General features: G+C 48.3%; 1 pseudogene; it reads left to right on the forward strand.

Annotated features, from left to right (window-relative positions):
- The first annotated feature begins 2,332 nt into the window (after positions 1 to 2,332).
- LOC142574967 (uncharacterized) overlaps positions 2,333 to 25,810 on the forward strand; it is a 76,681-nt pseudogene continuing 53,203 nt past the window's right edge.

A 25,810-nucleotide genomic window follows, 5' to 3' on the forward strand; every position in this document is an offset into this window, starting at 1 on the left:
TATATAACGTTCTTCTTTCTTTCTTTTCGGAATGCTATACCTTCGGGTCTGGCGTGCAACCCTTCAATCTGGCATGAATATATATATATATATATATATATATATATATAAAGCAAGGAAACGTTTAGGTGCAGTCGCGACTTATCGCAGCGGTCAAGTGAAAACGAAAGCGCTCTCATCAAAGGCGAAACCAGGTGACCGCGAGCATCAACAACAGTCTTCTTTTTCGCCTTTTGCAGGCGTTCGTATACATCGCTACAATCAGCGCCCAGTGAAAAAGCAGCCGGCCTGGCGACCTAAGAAAAATTTGATACTGGCGGTTCGTAGTGCGGTTTCAGTCGTTCGACGTGAACCACTCCGTGGCCGCGGCGCCGTTGGCGCGTAGGTGGCTGGAAGGGCTGAGTGACGTAGTGCACAGGGGACGTATGACGTGGAACCCGGCAAGGACCATCATGTTTAGGAAGCATCTTTGTCGAAAGGCAGGGAGCGAAGGAGGGAACGGGGAGCCCCGCCGACGTACCAGGCAAATATAACGAAGCGGAGCTACGGTCTTGACATTCTTTCTGACTGGCCTGAACTTGCGAGGTAATTGAGCCGCAAGGTGGCGGCATACCTCAGCATAGGTGGATACTTAAGTCAATGCTGTAGCTTCGGATTCATCAGGGCGATATGGGTGGACATTGTCCATTACGAAGGAAGGTTCACGGCCGTAAACAATCAAGAAAGGAGAGAAACCTGTGGTCTGCTCAGTGGCGCTGTTGTAAGCGTAGGTAACGAAGGGTACCTACGCTTACAACAGCGTAGGTACCCTTTCATAGGTGCCAATGAGTATGGTCAGCGGAAACGTACGTTGCAAGCACGTCACCTTCTGCGTGATTAAAACATACGTTCATTCACTTGGTTAACGGATGATACGCCAAAGTGGTGCGATGGACCATGTTGCATTGGCGTAGAAGGGCTTCTAGGAATTCAGAAAGGAAGGAACGCCTGGGATCACCCAGGAGATCACGAGGTGCACCGTACGAAGAACGAGGTTATCAAGGATGCACAAAGCGACTTCACTTGATGTGGTAGACGGAAGCGCTGAAGCTTCAGAGTAGCGCGTGAGGGGATCCACAGCAACGATGACCCAGCAGTTGCCGCTTTAAGTATTCGGAAGGGTTCCGTACAGATCAATTCTGACGCGGTTTGAAGGCCTGGTGGGACAGGACAGGGGTCGCAGTGGCTCTGCGTTGGCATAAGGCGGGCTCTTGCGGCAGTGACGTTCGGAGCAGAGGCGGACGTACTGCCAGACGAAGCGGCACATTCCGCGCCTGTAGTACCGAACCCGCAGGCGTGCGTAGCTCTTTAATACTCCTACATAGGCACATTGTGGGTCCGCATGAAAAGAGGCACAGAAGTCGGAACGTAGACGACGTGGAATCACCAGCACCCATTTAAGGTGATCAGGTAAGTAAGTGCGGCTGTAAAAAAGCCCATCGTGGACGCTAGAGTGACGAGCAGTGCGTCAAAGTGTGCGGTTAGGTATTTCGGTGATGGGCCGACAGGAACTCTAGTAGAGAGGCTATCCAACGACGCTCGAGCTTCTCGGATTCCATGTCCGCATAGGTAAGGGGCAGAAATCCGTAGCTGAAGACAGGCGAAAAATCAGGCTCATCAGGAAGAGGAGAGCGGGAAAGGGCGTCGGCATCGGTATGTTTTCAACCGGACCTGTGGACGAAACAAATGTTCCACCACCAAGCCAGGTGACGAGATGGATCCTTGAGGGAAGACAACCTGCACAGAGCATGGTGATCAGTCACGACCTCACGTGGTCGGCCGTAGAGACGTGGTTGAAATTTTATGATCGCGCAAACGATGGCCAGACATTCTTTCTCCGTAACATAATAGTTTGCTTCCGCTTTTGCGAGGGTGCAGCTGGCATAAAACAGGACGTACTCTTCGTTGCCGCACTTGCGTTGAGCAGAAATAGCGCGGAGGCCTGGCACCACTTGCGTCCGTGTGCATATTTTTTGGGATCGCCCGAATGAAAATGACGCAGAACAGGAAGGGAGGTTAGGAGATGGCGTAAAGTGGTGAATGCGTCTTGGGAAACGGAAGACCAAGCCGAAACGTCTTGGTTGTCGACGAGAAGTTGTGTTAATGGGGCGATGATGGAGGCAAAGTTGCGGACGAGTCTGCGAAAATAAGAACAAAGGCCCATGAAGCAGCGGAGTTGCTTCGTTATGGTCGACTTGGGAGACTCGGTGACGGCTCAAAGCTTTGCAAAGTTGGAAAGAGCACAATCGTTGCGCAGAACGTGACCTAAAATGGTGAGCCGGCTTGCAGCAAAATGGCACTCCTTTCAATTAAGCTGCAGTCCAAGATCTGCAACACAAGTGAGGACACTTGCAAGGCGGCTGAGATGCAAGTCCAAGTCCCACGAAAAGACTACGACATCATCCAGATGACAAAGACACGTGGGCCAATTGACATTCGAGGTATGTTGTCCATGAGGTGTTCGAAAGTGGCAGGCGCATTACAATGGTTGAATGACATCATGTTAAATTCGTATAACCAGTCAGGAATTACAAATACAGCCTCATGGCGATCAGCTTCAGCCACAGAAACCTGCCAATGCCCAGGTCAAAGATCCAAGGAGCAGAAAAACTCTGTTCATTGATTTGGGGCCGTGGATTAACATCTTGGCGGGTGATTTTATTTAGGTGCCGACTGTCCACACAGAACCTGATGCATCTTTCTTCTTCGCGAGTACAACAAGGCAGGCCCAAGGACTGTGTGAGGGCAGTATCACACCACGGTGTAGAATATTCTCCCGTGGTAGTGATGGTATAGAACACAGTAGCCGTACTGTGAAAGACGAAACTAACTTTTATTGGGAAACCCTGTGCCCACAAAAACAGGCTACACTTAAAACACAACGATAGCGGCGAAGAAAGTCGGCGGTCGTCGAAATCTGATCAGTGGGTCAAGCACGTTGGCTTTTATACTCGAGCTGTAGAACGTTCCAGAGTAATCGCTGGTGCCCCCATGTCTTCGAGAAAGTTCTACACCGTTCGCGTCGCGCATACATGCAATCAGATCACACCAGATTCGGTGACAACAGATAGCGGATAGAACAAACGAGGAACTTCCGATACATGCAGGCGCGTCAGCGCTGGGAGATAACATTTGTTAGATGGGGAAAAATGCTCACCCGAAAAGCACAAACAAGCCCGCGTGTCAAAATCGTTCACCTGGTCATCATTGACATTGTGTTCCGGTTGCGAGACTCGCTACGGGCGCTGGCGCAGACTTGCCTTGGCCCCGGTCTCAATGTGGTGAACGAAAGCCGACGTGCGGCTCCAAGAAGGTTGTTGATGATGAAATGAAGGTTTAAAACGGTTGAAGAACGGTTGAGGAGCTCCAACAGTTGGGTGCGCCGGTTATCGGAGAGTTCTGAATCAATTGATAGGTCGAGCATATCGGAATATGATGGATTAACAGGGGTCATCAGGCATCTGACGAGGATACATGAAGCCAATGTCCGCAAGTCGACGCACACATTCACCAGGTAATAAAGTTGCTGACGAAGATAAGCAATTCGTAACGTAAGTAGCTCTGCAAAAGTTTTTAATGGTGAGAACAGCAAAACGAAGGAGCAAGTTTTTGCGAAAGGCGAAGGCGTCGTAGGGTGAAAACAGAGCAGTCGAATACGTAATAGAGTCGCAAAAGGGAGGCAGGAGAGCGGAAGAGAAAGGAGGTATGTCTGTGTCCGCAGGAATGACCACTCGGGGAAAACGAGAGAAACACGGCTAAGTTGGGACATCACACATCAGCAATAATGGAAATTAGGGGCGCACTCAGTGAACAACGGCCTGATGTGTAGAAGGGAAGTCCCAGCCCAGAATGATGTCATGTAAGCATGGTGAAAAGGCAAAGTCAACGACATACAAAACATCCTGAATGATAAGCCGAGCCATGCACGACACAGAATGCTGGGCGTGGTGCGCTGTTGCGTTACGCAGATAGACGGAACAAAGCGGTGTCCTAATGTTAATTAACTGGCGGCGTAGCTGACCATTCAGCACAGAAACAACAGCACCGGTGTCAACAAGCGCTTGTGCAGTGACACCGTCAACATACACGTTGGTTTCGTTAGGTCTTGAAATTTTCGACACGAGCGCAGCTCTTGCCTCCAGAACTACGACACTCAGTTTTCTGGTTGGACGCCCTGGGGTCGACGGAACATAAGGGAAACGGAACGGCGACGTGGGGTCGGCGACCTGCGTGTGCCAAACGCATGTTGACTCGACGAGATGAACTAAGGCGCTAGACTAGACAAAACCAGGCGTGGGGGGTTCAGCATGAGCGCAGCCTTGAATTCAGGCGCCATTACTGATGCGGAAGTCACGGGGATGAGAAAAGCATGCTGCGTGCCAGGAAGATGGCAGAAAAAACAAATGGGCCTGTTTGCAGTGCGCCAAGGGTTGGCAGGCATTGGGGTGGGACCAATGGCGTAGCCAGAAATTTCTTTCGGGGGGGGGAGGGGGTCTCACAATGCAGCTCGGCCTCTTCCTAAGAGGAAACATTAGGTCGCATGCTCCTATCTAAATACATGCAGAAAAAGTATTCGTTTTTCTCGGCACCAACATCACCAAGTTTGATGAAGTTTGTTGCATTTAAAAGAAACCCTTCAATTCTAGTGATTGTTTGAAATTTTCGATTTAGGTCATCAATCTCTTATTGAAGAGTGACAAAAATCGAAAATTTTCAGAAAACGAAACAATGAAGTTTACAACTCTGTAAATCAGTAATGAAAATTGACATCACAATTCTATGAATTGCACATAATAGTACATCTATAGCGGACAACATTGATGTTACACATGAGTCTCAAAAAATTAAGTATTATGGAAATACAGCTTTTGCAGAACCCTTATACATAACCAATTCACATAAGATACATATAGACATATCAAATTTGTCCGCTTTGAGTGGTGTTATGGATGCCGTTCACAGAACCGCAATACCTGTTCTTGATGCATAGCTATTAATTTGTAAAGTTCCTGCTTCTATTTTTTTCGAGGTTTCTAATTTTTGAAAATATCTTAAACAATGTTCGGGCCCTAAATCGAAATTCTGCTTCCAACAGACAATAGAATTTAACTGACTCTCTTAAATGCACGAAATTTCATTAAAAGCGACTCAGGAGTTATCTAAGAGAAGCGCTTCTGCATTTTACATGTATCTGAATAGGCCGCGTCGAAGTTGGGCCCGAGCTAAAACTTCCTCTTAAGCAATTTCCCTAGGGATCAAACACATGAATAATAACCGCATTGCCATTGCCAAAGATAACAAAGATGCTGCAAACGAATTCTTGAACGCTTCGCACTGTCAGTACAAGTATAATATGTATTTTTTCATAAAATAATATAATCGTATGTTCCAAAAATTGTGTCCAACATAACTGATGTCAATGCTTCCATTTTTGTCTATTTAATAAATAAGGAAAATATTACACGAACTTTAGAACTACCTCAGTTCGAAACCAGCAAAGCAGTGCATGCCGGTGATATGAAAAATGTAAAGGCCATGAAATGAACAAGTTGAGGATAAATATGTTAATGAAACTTTGTCATTCAAGAAGCTTGTTTACTTTTTTGTACATATGCAACGGCCAGGGAAAAATATCTATGACACTCTCATTTATTCCAATGTATTACGCAGGAGCAGCTTTCACCGGTCGTGTATCGTGAGTAATTGCACCGAAATTATAGTCCCAACAGAGAGCACGTATAAAAAGCTGGAGTTCTGCAGAATATATGAGGGCAAGTGAAATGAAAGTGAGCCATTGCGAATATATGTCAAACAGGGTAAAAGTAGCCTCCATAGACATTTGTCCCATTGACTAACGAGTCGCGTAATTCCCGTCTCATAAAGCTCCTTGGGTTGTTGCTTCAAAACGTCTGCAACCGACTTTCACGTCATCGTCCGAGACGAATGTACTTCCCTTGAGCTGTTTTTTCGGTTGCCCCAAAATGTGGAAGTCGCAAGGCGACAAGTCTGAGCTGTATGGCGGATTTTGCAGCTTTCCCGCTTGAACTTCGCCAGTTTTGTATTAACCACATCAGCGACGTGGGGACGGGGATAGCCGTGGAAGATGACCCCATTCGTCAATTTTTCACTTAGTTTGTTCTTGACTGCGACACACAGCCGATCCGGCGTTTCACAATATCGGAAACAATTGATAGTCTCTGAAGATTTAGCAAATTCTATCAGTAATGGCCCCTGAGGATCGAAAAATAAAACTCAACATCACCTTTCCGGCGGAAGTGACGGCCTTTGCTTTCTTTAGGGGTGGTGAATTTTAATGTTTCCATTGTAAGCTTTGCCGTCGTGTTTCAGGCTCGTAGTAGTGGCATGATGGTTCGTCCCCGATCACAATTGCAGACAAGAAATCGTCACCCTTATTCTGATACTGGATCAGATGTGTAAAGGCAGCGCCGAACTTCTCCGTATTCTGGCGGTGGTTCAAAATTTTGGACATCCATTGCGCACACAAGAGCCGATAACCGACATGTTTATGAATTATGGCATGAACGGTGACGGTGAACCGATCCGTGACTGATGTTCACACGCTGTGCAAGTTCATCGATGCTTATCCTCAGTTCTTGTGTCATCACCTCATCAACCTTTGCAATTTTATTAGGGGTGATTGCACGATGGGCTTTGGTCCGGTCTGGGATCGTCTTAGCAACTATCACGTCCTTCTTTGAACAGTTTGTTCTAACGCTTCACAGTGGCCAGTGAAATGCAATGTTCAATGTACACGGCAGCCATACGGTGACTGATTTCTTTTGGGGAAACACCTTCAGCTGTCAAAAACCTCACGGCACCATGCTGCTCAACTTCTCGAGGGTCCATTACGTCACACAACCATGTTCAACCCAGTGTATGAGCGCATTAAAGAACATTTATCCTCACACCTGCGTGTCACTTTTCTAAATGAGAGATGCCTGTGTGCTATGCGCAGGCCTTGAACAGAACCATAATGCGCAGGGTGGGTAGGCTCACTTTCATTTGACTCGCCCTCGTACATTAGAAATGCGAAGATGCAATGGAATATACAAATAGGAAGAAACAGCTTGAAAAAGGACAAAAAGTGCCATTAGAAACAAAGTTCACTGCACGTATGCACAAAACCTCGCAGCAAGATATTTAAACATGCGTATACGTAAATCTCCAATAAATCATCATCATCATCATCATCATCATCAGCCTGGTTGCGCCCACTGCAGGGCAAAGGCCTCTCCCATATTTCTCCAACAGCCCCGGTCATGTACTAATTGGGGCCATGCCGTCCCTGCAAACTTCTTAATCTCATCCGCCCACCTTACTTTCTGCCGCCCCCTGCTACGCTTCCCTTCCCTTGGAATCCAGTCCGTAATCCTTAATGACCATCGGTTATCTTCCCTCCTCATTACATGTCCTGCCCATGCCCATTTCTTTTACTTGATTTCAACTAAAATGTCATTAACTCGCGTTTGTTCCCTCACCCAATCTGCTCTTTTCTTATCCCTTAACGTTACACCTATCATTCTTCTTTCCATAGCTCGTTGCGTCGTCCTCAATTCGAGTAGAACCCTTTTCGTAAGCCTCCATGTTTCTGCCCCGTAGGTGAGTACTGGTAAGACACAGCTATTATACACTTTTCTCTTGAGGGATAATGGCAACTTGCTGTTCATGATCTGAGAATGCCTGCCAAACGCAGCCCAGCATATTCTTATTCTTCTGATTATTTCCGTCTCATCATCCGGATCCGCAGTCACTACCTGCCCTAAGTAGATGTATTCCCTTACGACTTCCAGTGCCTCGCTGCCTATTGTAAATTGCTGTTCTCTTCCGAGACTGTTAAACATTACTTTAGTTTCCTGCAGATTAATTTTTAGACCCACTCTTTTGCTTTGCCTCTCCAGGTCAGTGAGCATGCATTGCAGTTGGTCCCCTGAGTTACTAAGTAAGGCAATATCATCAGCGAATCGCAAGTTACCAAGGTATTCTCCATTAACGTTTATCCCCATTTCTTCCCAATCCACGTCTCTGAATACCTCCTGTAAACATGCTGTGAATAGCATTGGAGAGATCGTATCTCCCTGCCTGACGCCTTTCTTTATTGGGATTTTGTTGCTTTCTTTATGGAGGACTATGGTGGCTGTGGAGCCGCTATAATATCTTTCAGTATTTTTACATACGGCTCGTCTACACCCCGATTCCGTAATGCCTTTATGACTGCTGAGGTTTCGACAGAATCAAATGCTTTCTCGTAATCAATGAAAGCTATATATAAGGGTTGGTTATATTCCGCACATTTCTCTATCACCTGATTGATAGTGTGAATATGATCTATTGTTGAGTAGCCTTTACGGAATCCTGCCTGGTCCTTTGCTTGGCAGAAGTCTAATGTGTTCCTGATTCTATTTGTTATTACCTTAGTAAATAGTTTGTAGGCAACGGACGGTAAGCTGATCGGTCTATAATTTTTCAAGTCTTTGGCATCCCCTTTCTTACGGATTAGGATTATGTAAGCGTTTTTCCAAGATTCCGGTACGCTCGACGTCATGAGGCATTGCGTATACAGGGTGGCCAGTTTCTCTAGAACAATCGGCCCACCATCCTTCAAAAAATCTGCTGTTACCTGATCCTCCCCGGCTGCCTTCCCCCTTTGCATATCTCCCAAGGCTTTCTTTACTTCTTCCGGCGTTACCTGTGGGATTTCGAGTTCCTCTAGACTATTTTCTCTTCCATTATCGTCGTGGGTGCCACTGGTACTGTATAAATCTCTATAGAACTCCTCAGCCACTTGAACTATCTCATCCATATTAGTAATGATAGCCGGTTTTGTCTCTTAAGGCATACATCTGATTCTTGCCAATTCCTAGTTTCTTCTTCACTGTTTTTAGGCTTCCTCCGTTCCTGAGAGCATGTTCAATTCTATCCATATTATACTTCCTTATGTCTGCTGTCTTACGCTTGTTGATTAACTTCGAAAGTTCTGCCAGTTCTATTCTAGCTGTAGGGTTAGAGGCTTTCATACATTGGCGTTTCTTGATCAGATCTTTCGTCTCCTGCGATAGTTTACTGGTATCCTGCCTAACGGAGTTACCACCGACTTCCATTGCACACTCCTTAATGATGCCCACAAGATTGTCCTTCATTGCTTCAACACTAAGGTCCTCTTCCTGAGTTAAAGCCGAATACCTGTTCTGTAGCCTGATCTGGAATTCCTCTATTTTCCATCTTACCGCTAACTCATTGATCGGCTTCTTATGCACCAGTTTCTTCCGTTCCCTTCTCAGGTCTAGGCTAATTCGAGTTCTTACCATCCTGTGGTCACTGCAGCGCACCTTGCCGAGCACGTCCACATCTTGTATGATGCCAGGGTTAGCGCAGAGTATGAAATCTATTTCACTTCTAGTCTCACCGTTCGGGCTCCTCCACGTCCACTTTCGGCTATCCCGCTTGAGGAAGAAGGTATTCATTATCCTCATATTATTCTGTTTCGCGAACTCTACTAATAACTCTCCCCTGATATTCCTAGTGCCTATGCCATATTCCCCCACTGCCTTGTCTCCATCCTGCTTCTTGCCTACCTTGGCATTAAAGTCGCCCATTAGTATAGTGTATTTAGTTTTCACTCTACCCATCGCTGATTCCACGTCTTCATAGAATCTTTCGACTTCCTGGTCATCATGAATGGATGTAGGGGCGTAGACCTGTACAATCTTCATTTTGTACCTCTTATCAAGTTTCACAACAAGACCTGCCACCCTCTCGTTAATGCTATAGAATTCTTGTATGTTACCAGCTATATTCTTATTAATCAGGAATCCGACGCCTTGTTCTCTTCTCTCCGCTAAGCCCCGGTAGCACAGGACGTGCCCGTTTTTTAGCACTGTATATGCCTCTTTTGGCCTCCTAACTTCACTGAGCCCTATTATATCCCATTTACTGCCCTCTAATTCCTCCAATAGCACTGCTAGACTCGCCTCACTAGATAACGTTCTAGCGTTAAACGTTGCCAGGTTCATATTCCAATGGCGGCCTGTCCGGAGCCAGTGATTCTTAGCACCCTCTGCTGCGTCGCAGGCCTGACCGCCGCCGTGGTCAGTTGCTTCACAGCTGCTGGGGACTGAGGGCCGGGGTTTGATTATGTTGTTCATATAGGAGGTTGTGGCCAAGTACTGCACCAGGGTGGCCAACCCTGCTCTGGTGAGGGAGTGCGTTACCGGTTCTGGTCACCGGGACTAGGCCACACTCCAGGCCTGTGTATGCAATTTTATCAACACGCGGACTTTCTTTTTTTTTAAATCCGGTGGAAAATTGCCGGCACCGGGATTCGAACCACGGGCCTCTTGCCCGCGAGGCGGGTGTTCTACCTCTACGCCACCACCGCGTATCTCCAATAAATATACGTACCTAAGAAAAAGTCGCGGTATATAATGGGTCAAACAAGGCAAATAATCATGTTGGGCAATCACAGATTCACAGAATCCTAGATCCCTCCCCCATTCCATCCACTCCCCGCGATGTATCGCGCGCGACGGAAGGCGGCGCGCTTGCTCCTCACTTTTCGCCCTTGCTCACACAAGACTGAGCCACCATCGTCGGCTCACCCATTCCACCCCACCCCCCACACGCTTTCACTCGCACATACAGCATGCGGGGCGCGGTCGCGATATTATCGCCTTTGGACTTTATGCGGAAGATGAGGGCGATGGCGACGGCAGGAATGCGCCTAGAGTGTCCACATAATTGCTATCGCAATAATATAAGAGTATCCCTTAGCTGAAGCGTCCCATGGCCCATTACTTTCCGTAAAAGAAGTAAGAAAATAATACTTTCACCATACGACAATTCGCTGCGTCGCAACAACGTTATTTCTTTTCCTTTTGAGGGGCGGGGGCACCGTAATTTAAAGAAAGAAACTACGCAAAGTAAAGTATGTTGTTCACAATCGAATGCCTACATTGGGCAACTAATGTGGCTGTTAAAGGAATATCGTAGAAAACACGAGTCGCTTGGTCCACCAAGAACCATGCGCATACTGCTCGGTATCCTACACCGGCGAGACAAGACCTTCTGGAGAGGTTGCGCTCAAGCGAACGCGGTGCAATCCGTCGAGTCCTCACAGTGATGGCGGCGACCAACCGTTGTTTCTTTTTCTCGTCTGCTAGCTAGAAGGCGTCCAAAACTCTGCGAGGCGAAAATTCATTCGGCCAGAGCAAACCGAACGCGCACCGAAATGCGCCGCGCGGTGGTCAGGGCAACACGAGAAAAACGTATGCGCTCTGGCTGGCTCTGGCAGCCCGTGGGTAGGGGAGCGAGAACAAAAAAATTGAAGAGGCTCAATGTGTGGTCGCGATTAAAAGTCAAAGTAGAAAAAATAAATAAGGACGTAGTTACCTTGGCTGGCTTTAGTGTCTTCACTGGATGCTTTGGAGAAGGTGAAAAGAAAAAGACGATATTTTTTGATGTGACATGACGGCACGAATGAACCACCACAACGCTTCGACTCATCGGGCCTTACTGCTGGCTTTGTCAACTTGCCTGATAGTGTGTTGATTTGGCTTGTCTCTTCGTATGGCCCGATGTACGACTTTGGAAAAGATAATGAACCTTTGGCGTCAAATATTTACGGGAACATTACACTTACAAAGTTCCGCAATTGAAAATCCAAAGCACACGATTGGAAATGTCAATCCACTTTTCACATGAAAAGTTTATGGGAACTTTATACCCATAAAGTTTTGGAATTGACATCCACACGCTCCGTAGATTCCATGATAGAGTGTAGATTCCGCGGCCTCCGAGAGATGCCGCGGCGAGCCCGTTCGCCATCAAAAGGTCCTTGAAAATTTGTGCTCGGATGGGGATGCTTGGGTTATGTGACTCCCGGTGAATGGGCGTGGCCACGAAATCCACCCCGAGTTCGCAATTTTTGTCGTGAAATGGCGTTTCGAGCGTGAAAAAGACGTTCTAGACAAAATCCAGAATGATTTCCGGCGCCGGGGGTTGCTTTGGTCGGCGGTGCATGGACAGCACGACAACATTTCGGGGGGGGGGGCTGAAGCCCCATAAGCCCCCCACCATCGTGGCTACGCCCCTGGGTGGGTCGTAGAAAAGGTAACGGAGCCGGATATGGGGGTCTCCGCTGGGCGTAAGAGGCGCTGGGGGGCTGCCCGGGATCCGAGGCGAATGAACCTCAAGGTCTGGAAGCAATTTCAGCGCAGGTCAGACGTGCGGAGACAGGCCGATGCTGTTGAGTATTAGGCATTCGGCCTTGTGGATTGGGCGGTGGCTCGGAAACTTGCTGATGGATTACCTGTCGAAGCACTGGGTCGAGCGACTGCGTAGGGTCCGGGAAGACGGGTACCAGGGATAATTGTTGAGCCACTTCGTCGCAGACAAACTGCTGTATTTGCTGCAGTAAGGAAGTGTGGTCACCGCAAGCATCACCAAAGGCGAGAACGGAAATGCTTGTCGGTTCAAAGATTGAGCGCCTCGTGGAAATGCGCTGTTTCTGCAGCCCGTCGTAACTTTGGCAGAGCTGAATGACGTTGGCGACTGTTTGGTGGTTTTTCGAAACGGGCATGTGGAAGACGTCGTCCCCAATTCCCTTCATTATGTGCCTGCTTTTGTCAGCTTCCGATATAGTGGACTTGATGCGGCGGGAGGAATCAACGACATCTTCCGTGTACACGGTGAAGTTTTCGCCTGATTGCTGGGCGCGACCACGCAAGCGCTGTTCTGAGCCGATCTTGCGCTCAGCGAGTTTGCGGAAGGCTTCTTCGAAGCTCCTTTTAAATGACGACGAGTTGGTAGTGTCAACTTCGCGGTTGCGAAACCAAAGATGGACCACACAGCTCAAAAAGAAGGTGACGTTGTTTATTTTGGCGGTATCATCCCATTGTTGTGCGCACTCACTTGATCGTTGGAGGACAGCCAGTCCTCTACGTTGTGGTAGTCGGTACCGCTGAATGTAACGTGGTAACGCTGTCTGGGAACGTCCAACCATATGACTGCAGGAGGCGGACGATCCCCTTGTGGTGACTTGCTGTCAGCCGTAGTAGAGGCCGGAGGTAGAGTCCGGGTGCGGAGTTCCAGGATGAAGAGGGAAAGCAGTAGCTCCACTAAATGCAAGTAGACGCTTAGGTGTAGTCTCCATTTTTCGCAGCGATGGGCAAACGAAAGCACTCGGATCAACGGCGAAGCAGGGCGAGCGCGAGCAACAAGTCTGCTATTTCCCCTTTTGCTGGTGTTCGTATGTCACTATGGTAAATATATATATATATATATATATATATATATATATATATATATATATATATATGCGTGCGTGCGTGTGTGTATGTGTGTCTGTGAAATCAGTGAAAGGCGGCAGGTCAATGCTCCAGTAATTCTGTGAAGAAATGAGCGCACCACCAAGGCGTTATTGGAAATATTTCAAATTTATTATGCCAACAGTTGCGAGAGGAGCGCTCCTCGCAGGGGCAGTTTCAAAAGTTTCTGTGAAGCTTCGAACTGGCATGATCAACTAAGTCCACTGTAGAAACTTTTGGCATAATAAAGTTATTTCTTTTTAACATTAATGCCTTTATTGTGCTATCGCTTGTTTATATGTGTGTTGTGAGCCCGATTTAACGGAAGCAAGTAATAGATGTTTTGACAGGTTAAAAACGGAGAGTCTACTGGCTTTATTCCAAAGTGAAAGTAGGTTTGCTGAATGGCGGTGGTGTCGGCCCTGTCGGGCAGCCACCTTACTGGCATGAAATTGTAGCGCACGTAAATTTTAAAGGTTTTCTCAGAACGTGAAACCACACAAAGGGAGGCTTCACGGGAGCGAGCCAATGGTGGCTTGATACAGTAGCGCCACAGATAAACGTACGTGCTTGTGTCTATTGTTGCGAAAATAAACACAAGCTGGCGGCGGGCGATACATGGGTGTGTACGTCGAAGCTGGTCGAGGCAAGAATGCAGCCTAACCACAGCGCTGCTGCCGCTAGAGGGCCTTGTTGGGTGCCGAAAAACTGGCCTGGAACGCGGATTGCTGATCCACAGAGCATCTCGGCTGCTCTCACTCCGAAGCCATATTTGATACCTGTTCGAAGCCCCAGTGGTACTAAGGGTAGCCTTTCCAACCAGTACTGTCTGCCGAGCGCAGCGGTCAACGATGCCTTCAGTTGCCATTGCAGAAGCTGGACCATGCCGTTCCTCTTTGGATGGTAATCCGTGGTGTTATGTAGGCGCGTGCCAAGCTGTCTTGCCAGGGCATAAAAAAAAAGAACTTTGGTATGGTCGGCCTCGGTCAGTAGTTATTCGAAAAGGACAGCCGTACCGCTACATCCACGTAGCAAAAAATGCTTCCGCCACTGTTTCAGCCGTCATGTCGTGGAGAGTTGTCACCTCATACCACCTTGAGTACCGGTCGATACACGCGAGGAGGTACCTGAAACCTTGGGAGGACGTGAAAGGCCCCACCAATTCTAAATGCACGTGATCAAAACGGCACTCTGATGGTCGAAACGGCTGCACCGCTGAACCCGTGTGCCGGGTCATTTTCACTGCTTGACACCCTGGCCTGATGAAGCGGCCTCTTATAAGCCCTGGTGTTGCTCTGATGCTGGATCGTTTAGCGCGCGCAGGGAATCAAACATTGGCCGCGAAACTGATGGGGCACGAACGGTCGAGGAGCCGCCTGCGATATGTTGCACGTGACCAATCTTCTTGTGTCGGGAAGCGTCCCCTGCGGAAGCTGTAGCGACGAGCCTTTTTCCCGCAATTGGTGCAGCTCGGCGTCGCATTGCTCGACGGAGGCTAGAGCATGGAAATCGACAGAGCCAGCAGGCACAGCGCTTATCCGCGACAGTGCGTCAGCTGCCTGATTTTCGCTCTGACCGATATGGCGGATGTGTATAGAAATTTCGGAGGTAAAGGAAAGTTGCCGAACCTCACGTCGTAAGTACGAGGAACTGTAGTTCTAGAAGATGAAGGTTAAAGGCTTGTGGTCAGCCAGAATCTAAAAAGTTAGAGCCTTCAAGAAAAAAAACGAAATGCTTCTAAGCGCAATAGATGACCAACGCCTGCCTTCCGAAGGTGCTGTAGTGACCTTCTGTGGGTTTGAGGCGCTTTGAGAAGAGACCAATCGGCCTCCAGTCTGTGACATCGTGTTGCTGGAGTACTGCACCCACTGCCGTGTTCGATGCGTCTACCATAAGGCGAATTGGGGCGTCGCGCAACAGATCAATCAGCAACACTGCAGTGGGCAACCGAGTTTTGGCTTCTTGGGAGGAGTGTTTGTACTCTAAGGTCCAGTGGAAGGTTGGGGATTTTTCGGAGTCGCGACGCATAGGTTCGGTAAGCGGTTGAAAAATTTGCGCACAGGATGGTATAAAGTGCCTATGACTCCAGAAACTAGAGCAACTTTCGGAAGGAGGTTGCACAGGGGAAGTCCTCGACTACCCGCACCCATGATCCCAGTGGCTTGATACCTTAGGATGCAATGCGATGGCCAATAAAAATGCAGGGGCTTCAGCTCCGAAAATGCATTTCTGGGGCTTTAGGACCAAGCTGTGTTCATCGAGTCACTCAACTAGCAGAAAAAAGTGCTCTTTGCGCTCTTCGTCTGTGTAACTTGCAACGAGAATGTCATCAAGGATAACGAAAATGAACGGGGGTGCACGCGTGACCTCGTTCATGAACCTTAGAAAAGTTTGCGCCAAATTCTTCAATCTGTAAGGCGTACCGATAAACTTAAATAGACCAAATAGAGTAGTGGTTGCTGTCTTTGGAATGTCGCTGGCTTCGACAGCAATTCGGTGGTACGCGCTCATCATCTTTGTGTATATTTTGGTTTCCGTGGGATGAGCGCCTAAGTCATGTATTTGCGGAATGGGATATTGATCCGAAATAGTGACTGCATTCAAAGCTCGGTAATCAACGCAAGCGGGCCAGTCGCCACTGTCCTGCTCTGGAACTAGATCGAGAAGTGATGACCAATTGCTGGAGGAAGGACGAATGACGCTGAGCTGAAGCGTCTGTTCAAACTCACGGCGGACCACTTCCGACATCCGACCAGTGAGCCTCTGCGGCCGCGCAGTGACATGTGGGCCGGTGGTGCTGATATAATGCATCACCTTGTGTTTCAGGGGTTTTGTGAGTTGCGGGTACTCAGCAAGCATCTTGCCATACGTTGACACCGGCCGAAACGCACGGATACCATTTTGAGGTGAGGTTAGACTGCAGTACATGTACAACGAGGGATGTGACGTTAACATTTCGGCGCCGATCGCGAACACTTCCATCTAGGTTGAATAGGCTGGGGAAGTGCGCTTTCACTTTGTAAAGATGGCGTCGGGGGCCACAAACAATCTTCTTGTCAAGCGTCAGAATCCGATGTCTAGCGTTATTGACCGAAGCCCGTACGACGCTATGGAAGTGCTCTTGACTGCTTGGAGCATCTGCGTGGACTTGCCGCGTCGGCTATCTGCGGCCGTAACGGGATAGAGAGAAAACTCGACTCCTCTGTCGACGAGGAGGTGCGTGCCGGTGATGCGGTCGACTACGAAGAATGGGCGGCTTGCGCGGGGGCAGATGTCGCATGCCGCCGTTAGTGAGAAGACGGTGCATTTCCCGTCCACAAACAGGGCTGGGTGCCGCAACTTGCTTGTTCGCGAAAGCGACGGTGACACCAGCACAACTGCCGCGGTGAATCTCTAGGTGCGCTGCGAGACTGTGAAAGCGAACGCTTGCGCCGAACTGGGTCACCAATGTTGCCACCCATCGTCAGCTTCTCTATTGCACTGGTAAGGCGGTCGACTGTTTCCTCCTAGCGCGACGGTCGGTTTCCTGGCTTTGAGACTCGCAGTGGTGATAGGTAACTGTGACACAGACGAGCAGTCGTATATGTGGTCAGCGAGTGCTGCTAGCCGATCGAGACTCGTCTCGTCGGAACCCTCCAGCACCATGCCTGCGGATTGTGGGAGGCGCCGCAAGAAAAGCTCGCGCAAAATCGGAAGCTGGCTCGAGTGTGCACAGTGGCCAACTAGCGATTGAGGCAACCGATGCAGGAGTTGTTACGGTCGTTCGCCGTGTACCTCGGGGAGGAGCTGTTGAAGCCTACGCTGGTGCGAAGGCTCGAGGCGCTGCAGGACCGTGCGTCCCCGGTCGTCGTATGCTGTAGGCGAAGGCTTACTCGCAAGCAAGCCATCTAGGGCGTCGGCGATGTCGGAGGATAGTGCGGCGGCGACTTGCGGGTACCTTGCTGTGTGTTATGTGATGCGCCGGAGTTGGAAACGGGCCTCTGCTTGCATAAACCAAACTCGACGATTCCTGTGCCAAAAGCTAGGAAGCGGAAGCTGGGCAGCGATGACAGGAGACGTAATCGCAGCGTCGTCTCTGTCGGCAAGAGTAGGAGCAGCATCTTCCATGGCCAGTGTTTTTGAAAACAACGTTAAGTTCCTGGGTCAACACTTGCTTGGAGCTTGTTCAGTGGAGGCAAAGGAATGCACGTTTTTCAGGTTGATAACTCAGGTCGACTTTCAGGTTGATAACTCAGGTTTTCCGGTCGACTGGCTTTATTCCACAGTAAAATCAGGTTTGCCGAGCGAATGTGGTGGCGCCCTGTCGGGCTGCCAGCTGACTTCCAAGAAAGAGCAGGGGGCAATGTGTAATGATGGACGGTTGCTACATATGTATAGGAATAGACAACTGTGACGTCCACCGCCTAATATCATGATGAATAACTTTGTTACTTGGGTGCCTCGCCAAATTTTGCTGTCCTTCGACTGGAGCCTAAATACACATTCAGTAGATGCGTGTTTCATACATATAAGTGTAATATCTGCAGTAGACACAGCCTTTGCACTTTATGTTACCGTGTGGATTTAAATCACCATTTAGGGTCACGCTATACTTGTTTGAAATGGTAGTTAAATTTTTCAAAAATCATTGTTCACTCATTTGGTGGAAAAGCGGTTAATACTGGAGGAAATTATGGCATAACTTGCCTTCTAATTTCGAAATCGACTTCAGCGTTGGTGCGTTATAGGGACGTCATAGATTACACTGTACGTAACTGTATGTGAGCCGCTTTGGAGCTGGAAAATTCTTCAAGATATGGGGTAGGTTTTAGTTTTTGTCCCTTTCAGAACACAACTGAGTGCTTCATTATCAGCGAAAATTGCCGTAGTTACTCCCAAAACGTGAGGCACCGAATGGGATAGCAATTATACAGCAATACGAAGAAAGGATAATAGCTTTATTGGACGTATAAACTTCTGAACTATCGCCTATTAACTAAATTAACGTTAATTGCGTATTCACGCGCACAGGGAAACTTAAACACATCTTACCCGATGAAAGCGGACACTCGCTGTCACAACTTCGGCTTGAGCGGGATGTTAAACTGCGTTTTTTTTTCAGTTTCATTTGTTGCTACTTATTTCGCCTCTTTTCGCTACATGTTTTATTGCCGCCTTCACGCAATGCTCCAGTCAGAACCTGTGAGGTATGTGCATAAATGCGTAATGATAAGAGAGCGGCAGCAACAGGGAGCAAATTGTCCTTCGTGCTGCCTATTGCTACAAACGCGAACCAGTCGTCGAGAACACAGCGCATACGAAGCCGTACGCCCTCCGCCCACGTAGACTGTGTACCGACGCCAGATCACTTCCGAGATAGGGCCCGCGCGGCTGCGCTTTGCCGCATAACACATAGCTGCCGCAGGTGTAAAACCCTTAACACCCCTACCCCCTCCTCCTGCCTTGCAAGGGATACAAGAGGGTGCGCTTCCTTCCCTGATTCCTTTGATGCACGCGCGAGATCATGCCGCCCCTCCTCTCGGCTCACTTATGGATGCATTTTCTCGCATCCACAACATACGGGGCGCGGCCGGTATGTTATCAGACTTGGAATTTACACTGAACATCATTGCGATGCCGACGACGGCGCTAGCGAGAGTAGACTATCCATATAATTGTTATCGCAAAAAACTTAATATGGCCGTGCACACGCTGCCAAAATTCGCGATAACAACGCCAGCTAGAGCCAGCAATTCACGACGCCAGCCGTGAGACGCGTGAATTCGCTCGTATTGTTCTTGCAGCTGTTTTTGACTCTCTCCCCCCTCCAATAAACACACATATTTTAGTCTTGCGTTAAAGGAACGGACTAAAATTCAAGTGCTTCTCCTGACATACTGATGAAAATGAAACGACTAATGTTGATTGTGACAGAATCAAGCATGCTCTTTGCGATTTATGTAGGAATTGTAAGTTTAAGTTGGCACAGAAACCGCCGAAAGACGATATGTCGTGTGATTTTGCGACGAAGCCTTGACACTAGCACTGGATGCTCACCACATCACAGCGAATCATCGTATCCAAGTCTGCTGTTATAAAGGGAATATCATATAAGCGTTTGCGCTGTATTTCACACGTATTGTGAGCTAAAGGACGGTAAAGCTGACAAGCGGCACTGCATTTGCTGCAGGGACTAGAACGAAAGGACCTTCGGGAGCCATGTCGTCCCTTATTGCATTCCGGTGGACGTGGGTGCTTTTGTAGGCGCGCGATTCTGCGAGTGAGTATCTAGAATACTGTGGTTCCTCTGCGAGATACAAAAAGCATGGAACTGCAAAATAAAAGGGCGCCAGCACTAGATAAATAGCACTACTGGCATTTCCTACTACTACTCCCCACGAATGCCGGCGCAGAATTGCAGTGGCACTCATCACTGTGTCCAGCATGCTTCCGGCGTACGACTTCCTAGGCACGATTGCAACTGCAGATTGAAAAATTTTCATAAAGAATGTTCACGACATTTTGTGGGTTAACACAGGGGGATTCTGCACTAATCGGTAAAGTTAACATGCAGTAAAAGAAAACCGATGCCGTAAAAATTGGTCGCCGGCCCCTAATGGCTTGGCGCTTCACAAATTCAGAAGGATAACTTACTAATACGAATTTGTTTCTGTCGTGCCCGTTTAGGAATAGTGCCGAGCACCCGTTATAAAGAGCAGTTTTCGCAGCTTTAAGGGCCGGCAAGGGAAGGGTTAGCGTTGAGATACAGTCGGACTGCACGGTATGGAAATGAGATCACCCCAGCATGAATTTTGCCAGCAACGGTTGAAAATGTACCTGACGCGTTGGCGATGTCAACACCTCAGAGGCCCGAGGGGTTCTTTTGGAATTCCAAAAAAGCAGTGCCGGTGAGGACCCCGCGAACCGGACGGAAAGCTGGCTGACCCTTGCAGGAGCACCTCGGCCGCCGGTTTGCTTCTTCATTCACTTGTGGCGCTTACCCACTACGCGGGATTCGCGAAGGAGCCGGCGGTTAAAGGTTAGACGGAAAGGGGAGGAAAACTGAAATGAAAAAGTGAGTCAGGGTGAGGTGAAAGTTCTATCCGAATTAGGGAACAGATTTACATGGCAGACAGAGAAATAAAATAAAAAGCAGTAATTATGTGGTAACACAACTTTTTCTGCTTTTTTGGGGGATATAAGAATAATTTTGAGCAGACGATCAGCGATGTAATGAGTCATCCCACTATTCAATCCGTGAATTATTATGTTAGCCTTATTGTGTCAGAGAGATAGTCGCAAACGCCCATTGTCAATAAACACGAGCGAAGAGGCATTCCTCTTCATCTATTCAAAATGAACTTCAATTTCGTGTCAGACTTTCATCTGCCTAATAAAGCGAAAGCCCTAAGTGCCTCATGGATTCAAAAATTCATTGTCCGATGTCATCTAAAAATTTACCGCCCGGCTCTATAGCACCAAACATGATGGTCCCACCCACGACCCTTTGTGGGAGTCGAGCCCATGACGTTTCGTTGAGGCAAAGATAACTAAGGCAGTCGCACCCTCGACCTTTGGTGGGACCAAAATTCAATGGCATCAAAATTGATGATGCCACCATTGATGGTCGAACTCATGACCATCGGTGGGAGTCGAACCCACGACCTTTCGGTTTAATCAGGGCGAATATTACAGAGGCCCATTTAATTAAGATTGACTCAGTTAAGGCACTAGAAGCCACGACCTTTGGTGGTATGAAACAAGGAATAGGAAGAACAATGCATTTGATTGAGAATGTGAAGTAATTTAACAAATATATCATGAGCCCGCAGATTTTCGGCTTCGTCCGCTTTAGCGTATGCTAAAGTGACTGTCAAATGACGCGTCAAGCGTAGGAATTCTACTTTTTGGGAACCTGCAGTACCAACTCAATGACATTTTCTTTATTAAAGACAGTGAACTGCTACCGAAGTATTGGCTTACAAGGTTCTCTGCTCCCAATACTCGACTACGTCAAGTTCACGGAGACAATGAAAACTTGCAGGTCGTAGGGAACGTCAACAATATTTATTAATATTATCTTAAGCAGGTACCCGGCTGACTGCATAAGCTGCACGTATAAGAAGTAATATTCAGCTGAAAAGCTATTGTAATACATATAGATGGTGTGCGCATGTTTTGAAAACGTTACTTTAACTAAATACAGGCATTCTTAAGAGAGGCGTTTAAAAATATGTTAATATGGTTCGCTTTTGAAGTCCTCAAAAGTGCGATTCGCAATTTTTTCATGACCCTATTTCTTCTTGAGTTGGCCTACTTAAGTTATACATCTGATGCCTCATCGTTAACATTTTTGGCAATTCATGTACAAGATTTGCCGCACCAAATAATATATCTGACACAAAGTGCCTTAGAATGTGACATTCTTTTTCGAATGAGGAAGAACACTTATCAAGGTGCTTCTTCGGGGGCTGAAAATTGTTTTTCATTTTGCGCACCGATACACCAGAGGAATGTAAACAGTGTTTTGAAAATAAAGCTATATGAAGGGATGGAAGAATAACTTTATTGAGGTCCCTCGGTGCGCGCGAGTAGCGTGCAGCGGGCTGCTCCCACGTCCGGACAGGGAGGTCGTGCCCCTCCGCCGCGTCGCGGGCCCGATGGACCTCCAAGAGCTGTACTTCAAGGTCCGTGCGTAGAGCTCGGACCCACCCTACCTTGCTGGTCCTAGACCCCGGCGCCAGGGGGCAACCCCAGAGCATGTGAGCAAGGCTAGCTAAACCATTACAAAAGCGACACGCATTGTGAAGGTGCGCGTCCGGAAAGATATTGTGCAGGAAGGCCGGGCATGGGTGGGTGCCCGTCTGAAGCCGCCTGTACGTGACTTGTTGTGATTTATAGACTACTCTGTGCGGTAGTGGCCTAATTCTCTTGACTAACCTATGTTGCTTGGTGAGATCATTGTGAGTGACGAGAGGGTCGCGCTTCCTCACCCATCCTGCCTAGAGGGAGTCCGGGCTCGCACGGTGAGTTAGGTCTCGTGCGGCCTCGTGTTCCGTCTGGTTGAGGTTAAGGAGAGGCCCCAACAATGGTTGCATGTGTGCCGGGAACCAATTGATGTAGTGTGGGGTGAGGTCCTGAATACCAAGTATTCTGCCGACGGTCGGGGATATGCACCCTGTTCCGAAGGACAGAATTGCCCTCTTGGAGTCGCAGAAGGCCAAGCTTTTACGGTCTTCTAGGAGTGTAAAGCTGATGACCGCCTGCACAGCCACCTCAGGACTATTAGTTCGGACCGTGCACGCGTTGATGACCGCGCCATCTTTGTTGACCACCGCCATTTCAAAGGCTTGTCTGCGAGGATACTTAGCCGCGTCCGTAAAACAGCATGCTTTCCCAGAGGCGGCTGCCTGTCGGAGCAGTGCTTTGGCTCGAGCTAGCATTCCGTATGGTTTTCATGAAATTAGGCACTGGGAGGGACACCAAGACGACCTGTGGAAATAAGTTTGTACTAGGGGGACATAAAGTGAGATGATAAGTATCGCTATGAGCAGCCTAATTAACTAAAATTATTAACTTTTTGTTGACTGTAGTAATTGCGTATGTTTGTATTGAAATGTTAGAGGCAATCATGTTGCAATCATAATAGACAATCAGTAAATAGCGATTCGCTGATCATATTGCCTTGCCTAGTAACTCAATGGAACAATTCCAATGTATGCTCACTGACCTGAAGAGGCAAAGCAGAAAGGTGAGTCTAAAATTTAATCTGCAGTAAACTAAAGTAATGTATAACAGCCTCCGGAGAGAACAGCAGTTTGCGATAGGTTGCGAGTCATTGGAACTAGCAAGGGAATACATCTACTTTGGGCAGGGAGTGACCGCGGATCCGGATCATGAGACTCAAACAATCAGAAGAATGAGAATTGAGAAGAATGAGTGACACCTCTTCCCACCTTGGGCTGCGTGAGCGCTAGCGCTGTCAGGGCCTCATCTGCCGCCTCCGGAAAAGACGACTTCATATAGGTGCAGGTTACGAGCACATCCCTAGTCGTAACTGCCAGCGTAGCTTTCGATGAAAACTTGGGTAACGAAGCGTCTGTGAAGAGAGTGACCCCCTCTTCCTCTGCTACTATTTGATCTGAAGTCTCCGTCAAGGCTGCCATTTTAGCCGCTCGGCGGCCGTCGTTTCGACCCGACCTCATGTTTCGAGGCAGCGGCGTGCTGTCGATCCTATGCGCCCACAACCTGGGCAACGGCCCCGTTTCCCTCCGCTCTGCTTCTTGCCTGCCCAAGTTGGCAAGAACGCGACGTCCCGCCGAAGTTTGACTCAGTCGAACTCTTTGATTAGACAGGTGAGCTTCTATGAAATCGTCAACGACGTTGTGCTTGGCCGTGCCGAAAATCTTGTCGGTGGAAGAAAGCTTCGGCATGCCCAGCGTCATATTGGTTGCCTTGCGTATAATGATGTTCAACTCGTCCCGGTCTTTTCTTGAGTAACTTCAGGTACGGCGCCGCGTAAACGATGCGCGACGTCACGAAGGCCTGGGTGAGCGTCAGTGCATCGTTTTCCGTGCCTCGCCCCGTCATACGGCGCCGACGCACGGAAAAGTCGCCGCTCGCGCACACCAGTTAAAGATTTGGGCGCATGTACATGGTCGGTGGCATCTGATCTGTGACATCGAAATGTCTCTGTAGTCTCTTGAAAACCATACCCTCGACCACCTTCCCCCCACACGACGTGAGGGTGGTGGGGCGCAGATTGTCGACGCGGGGTGGTATCCCCGGCTTGGGAATGATACGCACTTCCGCTTTTTTCCATTCTTTTCGTAACGAACCCTTCTCCGACGACGCGTTGGCGAGGTTTAGCACTTCAGCTCGGCTTTTGTCGCTCATAAATTTTAGCATCTTGTATGTAACGCCGTCGATTCCCGGTGCGCTGCCTTGATTACTGTCATCGATGGCCGTAACCAGCTCCAGTTCGGTGAAGGTTTCGTCCAACTCAAGGTTGCTATCCCTTTAATACTCGTGAGTCGGGTTACCGTTCTTCTCGGTGTTGAGGTATTTACTTGTGAGTTCACGAATGAGTTTCTCCCCGTCCCCGTCGTAACTGTTGATCGTTCTTGTGAGGTCTCGCGCACATGCGCTCTTGCTCTTTAACGGATCTATGAGGTGCCGCAACAGCTTCCAACTCTTCGTAGACAGCGTGCCTTGTAAGTCGTCACACATCTTCAACCAATTTTCCCTGCATAGTTGTTCCGCATACTCGGTCACCTGCTTATTGAGCGCGTGTATACGTCTTCGAAGCTTCTTGCTATGTCTTTGCCTCTTTCACCTTCGAGTAAGACAGTGCCTCGCCGCCCACATGTGGCTTAGCCTGCTGTCTACGAAGGGAACTTGCGCAGTCGTAGTACTCTTCTGCGTGAATTTCTTTATAAATTCCCGTTGCTTTTTGGCCCACGCCTCATACATCTTGGTGTCTTGGTCCTCGTCCTCGCGTTCACTGTCTGCGCTTCTACGTAGCCGGTCCCAGTCTGTAATGTTGGCTTGACCGAGTTTCGCCGTGATGTCGGTCCCCCCGCGCGTTACACAAATTATGATGTGATCTGAGCCAAGATTTTTCCCCCGTGTTACGCCAAGTAACGTCGATGTTCCCCCGAACTAGCGTGAAATCAGGAGTGGTGTCTCTGACCGTGCTACTGCCTGTCCTGGTCGGCACGCCCGGTTCGTTAACGACCTCCATGTCGTGATCCTCTATAGGTTTTACCAATTGGTTTCCTCTTTTGCACGAATATTTGTAAGCCCTCATCGTATGTGCCGCGTTGAAATCTCCTAGCACTAAGATCAGTCTTGTTCTTGCTTCTTTAATGCAGTCCAATATGGTGCCTTTAATGTCAATGACCCTGCTGGACGGCCGGCAATAAGCATTCAGGACGAAAATGTTCTTGTCACCCCCCTCTCTTGTGCTGTGAATTTCGATGAGCGTATGCTCGCAACCTCGCTGAGCGATCACGTGCTGTGTAGTATTAGTTCGAATAATTCTTCTATAATGTCTGTGCTCCGAGATACCCGACTCGAAATTTGAATTGTCCTTCGCATAATTACGAATGCAAGAGAGGTAGGATTGGCGCAAAATTTTTCCTTGATGTCACGTGGCTGTTGCGAGCGGTGTTTAGTCTGACAACAGGGCAGAGGCATTGGCTAAGATGATAATTGTCCCTCTTCCCCTCTCGGCTCACGTCATCGCAAAAATTGCCATATGAATCGCGAATGCACGTCAATGCGAATTGCAAAATATATATCTAGGAAGACAACGATTCCACACTTCCACCTATAAGAGAAGCTACTAGATGACAGACAACTGAGCGTGTGGGAACCAAACACAATTTGTTTTAGGATATAAGGTGAAAATTATGAGCCATTTCAGTCTGTGAAGGTGGTTGACCAGCGAAGCTGTTTAGCACACGACA

This window comes from Dermacentor variabilis, chromosome 3 (genome assembly GCF_050947875.1).
Source record: "Dermacentor variabilis isolate Ectoservices chromosome 3, ASM5094787v1, whole genome shotgun sequence".
Classification (NCBI taxonomy): Eukaryota; Metazoa; Arthropoda; class Arachnida; order Ixodida; family Ixodidae; genus Dermacentor; species Dermacentor variabilis.